The sequence below is a fragment of the Helianthus annuus genome, chromosome 10, assembly GCF_002127325.2.
Source record: "Helianthus annuus cultivar XRQ/B chromosome 10, HanXRQr2.0-SUNRISE, whole genome shotgun sequence".
Lineage (NCBI taxonomy): Eukaryota > Viridiplantae > Streptophyta > Magnoliopsida > Asterales > Asteraceae > Helianthus > Helianthus annuus.
The window spans coordinates 176,409,506-176,416,833 of NC_035442.2; positions in this window are offsets into that span (position 1 = coordinate 176,409,506).

The following is a 7,328-nucleotide window of genomic DNA, read 5'->3' on the forward strand; positions in this document are numbered from 1 at the left end:
ACCTTGCGAGGAGTAACATGACCACAAGTCGGGTTGACAGTACCGTGGGTGGTAATTAGTATGACTTTGAAACAAATTTAATTGCGCGACCGCCCTCAATACTGTACAATGGTTTTTATTAAACTTGATTAAACTGGGATTCACTCACCAGTATTTGCTGCTGATAAAATGTTTTAAACACGTGTTTCAGGTAACTTAGTGTGAAGCTAATAAAAGCCAGCTGGAGAGCACTGAATGCTTAGAAAAGTGGCAATAAAAGTTATCTAATTAAAAAGGAGAATTGTTTTCAATAATTGGGATTATTCTTAAAAATGTATTATCAGAAAAACTTAGATTTTATCCCATTTCTTTATTTTGAATATTTTTGGTGTTTAACTCTGATAAAAATATTTCCTAACAACGGTACTGATGAAATTTCCGCTGATATATTGATAAACACCGATACCACTGAAACTGGCCGCGACCGCCCATTCCTGGGTTGATAGGGGACGGGGGTTGCGACATTTCATAAACCTTAGAAGGAGGGAGTTGCGACTTTCATAAGATTGATAACTATAAAAACAAAAAGTTTTTACACACAACCTAAAGTACTAAAAAATATTTTAGGAATAATAATTTCACTCTTAGTTCAATGTTACCTTAAATTTCCATATCGTAATGTTGATATTAGATTGTTACCCACGTAAATAAATAAATTCACATGTTAAAACACTTTCCATAAACCTTAAGATTCTGTTGCGACTTTCATAAGATTGGTAATTAATTAAAAAAGAAAAGGTTTTTATACACAACCTAATCATACTATAAATTTATTTACAAAGAAAATTTTTGACTCTGAATTCAATGTTATCTAAAATTTCCATATTATAGTGTTGATATTAGATTGTTTAACTATGTAAATAGATAATTTCACAAGTTAACACACTTTTCATAAACCTTAGGAGTGTATTACAACTTTCAAAAGATTAATAATTAAAAACATAAAAGGTTCTTAGATACAACCATGCGATACTACAAGTTAACTTATAAAGATCAACTTCACTCTTGATATAATGTTACCTTAACTTTCCATATCGTAATGTTGATATTTGATTGTTTACCCACACATATAGATAATTTCAGATGTGAACACATCTTTCATGAACCTTAGCACTGTGTTGCGACTTTCATAAGCTTGATAATTGAAAAAAAAAGAAATGTTATTACATACAACTTAAAGATACCAAAAAATAATTGACAAAGAGCAATTTCACTCTTAATTCAATTTTACCATAACTTTCCATATTATAGTATTGATATTCGATTGTTTACCCAAGCAGTGGCGAAGCTTGAGATTTTCGACCGGGGAGGCGGAAGTCATCGGACCTAAATATTTCTATAAAACCGGGGGGTCGAAAACGTATATACTCAAAAATTTCTATATGAAAACTACATACTCTCCACTACTGAGCGAAAAGTTCGGGGGGTCGGCCGCCCCCTCCCGCCCCTTAAAAGCTTCGCCCATGTACCCAAGTAAGATGACCTCATGGAGATTGTGGCACCTAAGCAATCATGTTATTTGTTTGAATGAATCCTAAACATAGCAAATTCTTGTATGTAGTGAGAACAATATGATTAAATGCTTAAAAGTTTTTAAAATGATAATTTTAATAACAATGTTAAGAATGAACAACTAAGAGAGGAAACTTAATCATCAAAAAACAAAGTATAAACCACACTTATTACACGTATTAAAACTCTATCGTTTTATTGATTTTCTCTTTTATAGAGCGGGTGAGTAGTGTAGTCTTGATAGACACATTCTTTAATGAAAAAATTATCTTTTATATAACTAGGCTTGGAGATCATGATTTCTTCAAATCCCCGATCTCACATGTAGTGATGTATTTATCGTGAATCTTGTTGTTGTAAATTCGAAATGTTTATCTTTCATATAGATGTAGATAATATTTGTTATATTGTTATCCAAATATTTCTTACATGTGTCTTCATAAACTTCTTATCCAAATCATTCTTCTCATGTTTATCTCCTTGTTATCTTTAAAAAAAATCAAACTTTAAGGCGTTCGGAAATGCTTGTTCAAACATAATGAACATTGGCCTTCAAAAGTTTGTTTATAGTTTGAATGTCGATCCACGTACATTATTCATGCTAAAAAATTCTCTCATTAGACTTCACTTTTTAAAAGAAAAGTCTTTACATAAGTTTAAAAGGAGTAGCTAGCTTTTTTAACTTCATAAGACCTTCCCCAATGCACTACTGCATTTGGGAGTGCATTTGAATGACATGGAAAGGAAGTTAATCAAAACTAGTTCTTTTTACCTTTTGTGTTGCAGTGAAACCGAGCAAATGATAATGTAAAACAAACGTAATTTAAAATTAAAGCATATTGTTTAGAAAGCCAAACCATTAGAACGGTTTAGTTTATCATCGTACCGTTTTATAATACCAGATAAATACTTTATTTGAGTACAACTTCGTTTTTAACAAAACGTATAAGGAAATGTTAGGGAAAAAATCAAGCACAATTACATACTTCAGGGTAAAGGGATGCACCCCTCATGAAATGGGGTAAACTTTCCACCTACCCTCTCTTACACCCCTCTTGCCCAAAAAACATAAAGGGTGGTCACCACTCATGCCATGGGGTAAACTAATTTTTTTTCTTTTTTTAAACTACTTAATTAATAAATGAAACATAATTTTAACAAAATAAAAGTACATTAAATTAAAAAAAAAAAAAACATTACAAAATTTGGTATCTTTTTTTAAAAAACACAAATCAAATCTAAAGGTTTTCTATGTAATTTATCTTAATTAAAAGGGTGGTTATAAAACTTTCAATATTAAAATAACTATCTCTCTTTGCTTTTTACTGACCCTCTCTACAACATTTTCTTTCCATTTTTCTTTGGATAAGGCATCGGTTGAAATCAATCGACTGAACATGGGAGGATTGGAAAAGTTTTAGGATTGTATTGTAATTTGCGGTTTTGATTGATTTTTGGCGGTGTATGTTGGTGAACCTATGGTGTATATTTGATGGCTAGCATCTTGCTTGAATAAAATTTTTTGTTGGCAGTTCAAAAAAAAAAAAAAAAAAAAAAAAAAAAAAACTCCATTCAAGCAGCTTCAGTCAAACTTTCAAAATTTCGCAGCTATATAGTCGTTACATTCAAAAGTCAAGCCAACAATGGTCATAATTCCAAGCGGTGAAGAGTCCCGCAATTCAAGTCCCCCGTGCGGTGAAAGGTGACGGCGGCGGTGTTCCTCGCGTGGTGAAGGGGTTCACCGCCCTTCACCCCGCCTCGTTCACCCTAAGTTCTTAGAAAAAAAGTTATAAACGTAAATTATTAAGAAATACCAATCGATAAATTAATATATGTTCTAAAAAAAATACGATAAAAATGGTAAATGAAACATATGGTTTCAAAAAAGGAAAAAAATAAAAATATGTTATTAAAAGTAAATATAATAATAAACTCTTTTAATATATTAAATAAAAAAGTAATAAAAAGCTATATATTATTATAAAATAAAATTATTATTTATATTTATCTTCATTTATCAACAATATATATAATATATATAATTAAATTGGAGGTCATGCAATACTTGTTGAGCACTTGTCAGTAAGTGCGTGTATGTGAGAATTAATGTGTGGCCTCACAGTAAAACAATTCACATTTTGAGGGATATTGTGTTTTTAACGGTATTAAAATTCAATAACAAAACACTTTAACTATATTTGCAAGGATATTATGTTTTGACGGTATTAAAATTCAATAACAAAACACTTTCTTCAATTTCAATTTAAGGGTAATCAATTCAATAACGAAACACTTTAACTATATTTATTTAGTTATAGTTAATATTTTTAGTATATCTTTAATCATGTGAAAATTATAAACAAATGTATATTATTATAGAAAAGAACAAGAGTATTAAATAAATGTAAAATGTGGTGATGATGTGGAAATATAAGTAGTGGTAAATATGTTTGTAGGGTTGAAGGGAAAATAAGTGTTTTTTGATGTATTTATGAAAATTTGATGTGACAGCATGCACTTCCCTCCACTGCATTGGTGATGGTCTAATAAAATATCAAGTATCTCCAAAGAATGTCAGATGACATTCTTTTCTTTAATTTATGAATAAATATGAGTCCTGCTATTTACACCCAACCTTTTACAATTTGCACTAGGTGATTTGACATTAACAAATTTAAATATGTGTTTTTCTTTTATAACTTTCGACATATAATGTTTTATTAAAAAACAAAGATGGTTTTGTAATGAGCTTATTTTTATCTATGTTTTGATATAAATTTTATAAAAAACGGAGCCGTATCAAATATAGCGTTTTATAAGTCATTATGAAACTTTAGATTCCGTTTTTATAAAATTTATATCAAAACGTAGATAAAAATAAACACATCACAAAGCCATGTTCGTTTTTAATAAAATATTATACATCAGAAGTTATTAAAGAAAAACACAAATTTAATTTTTTAATGTCATATCACTTGGTATAAATAATTAAAAATTGGTATATTATATTATATTATATTATATTATATTATATTATATTATATTATATTATATTATATTATATTATATTATATTATATTATATTATATTATATTATATTATATTATATCTATACTATATAATAAAAGAAACCACTTTAGGGACACTTGTCATCATATTAGGCTATCTCTTATAGATAATTATTAATTATTAATTTAGTTTAATCTCTTCTAATTAATTATAAATAACCTTCCTACTAAATATTATTTAATTTAATATCATATATTATAGATAATCCTCCTACTAAATATTATTAGTTTAATATCTTATGGATAATTATTATTTAGTTTAATCTCCTTCTCATTTATAATATTATTTATTTGAATAATACCTTTTTTTCCTACTTATTTTTTATTAAATATATAAATAATAAAATAATATTAAATGTTATCCCGATTTATTAAAAATATAATTTTTTTTACTATTTGGTATACAAAATTATATTTATTCAACTTGTGTAAAACGCGAGGTTTTTTAAATATAAATTTTTTTTATTATTTACTAAACAAAGTTACATTTATATAACCTGTGTAATACACGAAGTTTTTAAAAATATAACTTTTTATCATTTGCTATGTAAAATTAGATTTATTCAATACGTGTAATACACGAGGTTTTTTAAGGATATGATTTTTTTTATTTGGTAGATTTTTCAACCCGACTATACATGGGTTTTTTAAAATTACGACGTTTTTAGTATTTAACATACAAAATTACATTTATTTAATATGTGTAATAGACATGGTTTTTAAAGATATAACTCTTTTTTAGGTCTATTCAACATGTATAATATACGAGGTTTTTAAGGATGTAATTTTTTTTTATTATTTGGTAGATTTATCCAACAGTTTATACATGGGTTTTTTAAACGTACGACGTTTTTAGTATTTAGTATACAAAATTACATTTATTTAATCTGTGTAATACACATGGTTTTTAAAGATATAACTTTTTTTATTATTTGATGTATAAAATTACATTTATTTATCCCGTACAATATACGGGGCTCATAAAGATATAATTTTTATTATTTAATATATAAAATTATATTTATTCAACCCGTGTAATACACGGGGTTCTAACCTAGTTATATTATAAACCACTTTAAGAACACTTGTCATCATATTAGGCCATCTCTTATAGATAATTATTAATTTAGTTTAATCTCTTCTAATTAATTATAAATAACTCTCCTACTAAATATTATTTAATTTAATATCTTATATTATAGATAATTCTCCTACTAAAAGGGTGTTTGGGGTTGAGTTTTGAAAGAGATTTTTAGATTATTGAGTTTTGAAATCGTAAATAATCAGTTTTGAGTGTTTGGGTAAAAAAATTTAATAAATTGATTAATTATCTGCGTTTAGAAAGTTACAAAACACAGTTTTCCAAAAGCAGCTCCCCCCTTCTGCAACAAAACACAGTTTTCCAAAAATTGATTATTTGCGTTTAGAAAAGAATTTTCACTTGTTTATTTTTTAAATATATATTTGCCAAACACTCAATAAATATTATTATTTTAATATCTTATGGATAATTATTATTTAGTTTAATCTCCTTCTCATTTATAATATTTTTTTTTTGAATAATACCTCTCTTTCCTACTTATTTTATATTTAATATATAAATAATAAATTAACATTAAATGTTATCCTGATTTATTAAAAATATAACTTTTTTATTATTTGGTATAAAAAATTATATTTATTCAATTCATGTAAAACGTGGGGTTTTTTAAAATATAATTTTTTATTATTTACTATACAAAGTTACATTTATATAACTCGTGTAATACATGAAGTTTTTAAAGATATAACTTTTTATTATTTACTATATAAAATTAGATTTATTCAACACGTGTAATACACGGTGTTTTTTAAGGATATAATTTTTATATTATTTGGTAGATTTTTCAACCCGACTATATATGGGTTTTTTAAAATTACGACGTTTTTAGTATTTAATATACAAAATTACATTTATTTAATCTGTGTAATAGACATGGTTTTTAAAGATATAATTCTTTTTTTAGATCTATTCAACATGTATAATATACGAGGTTTTTAAGGATGTAAGTTTTTTATTATTTGGTAGATTTATTCAACCAGATTATACATGGGTTTTTAAAGATACAAAAATACATTTATTTAATCTGTGTAATACACATGGTTTTTAAAGATATAACTTTTTTTATTATTTGATGTATAAAATTACATTTATTTATCCTGTACAATATACGGGGCTTATAAAGATATAACTTTTTATTATTTAATATATAAAATTATATTTATTCAACCCGTGTAATACACGGGGTTCTAACCTAGTTATATTATATTATATTACATTACGTTACGTTACGTTACGTTACGTTACGTTACGTTACGTTACGTTACGTTACATTACATTATAAGAAATGGATCTTTTTGACACATGTCACTTTGTGGTGCCTTTTTACCTTTAAATAAGAATATTAGTTAACGATAATTTTCTTTATACACATTATTATTAGATATATATATTTTTTCTACCTCCTATTAAGTAATAATAATAATAATAAACAACTTAACTAAATCTAATTTAGATTATTACAATAACGTATGTAACACAACAAAATAATATTAAATAATAACATTTTTCTTTATACACGTTATTAAAATAGTAAAAAAAAAAACCCGAGAAAAAAATTGATAATTTACCCGACATACAAGCTTAATAATACAAAATATATTATTTGG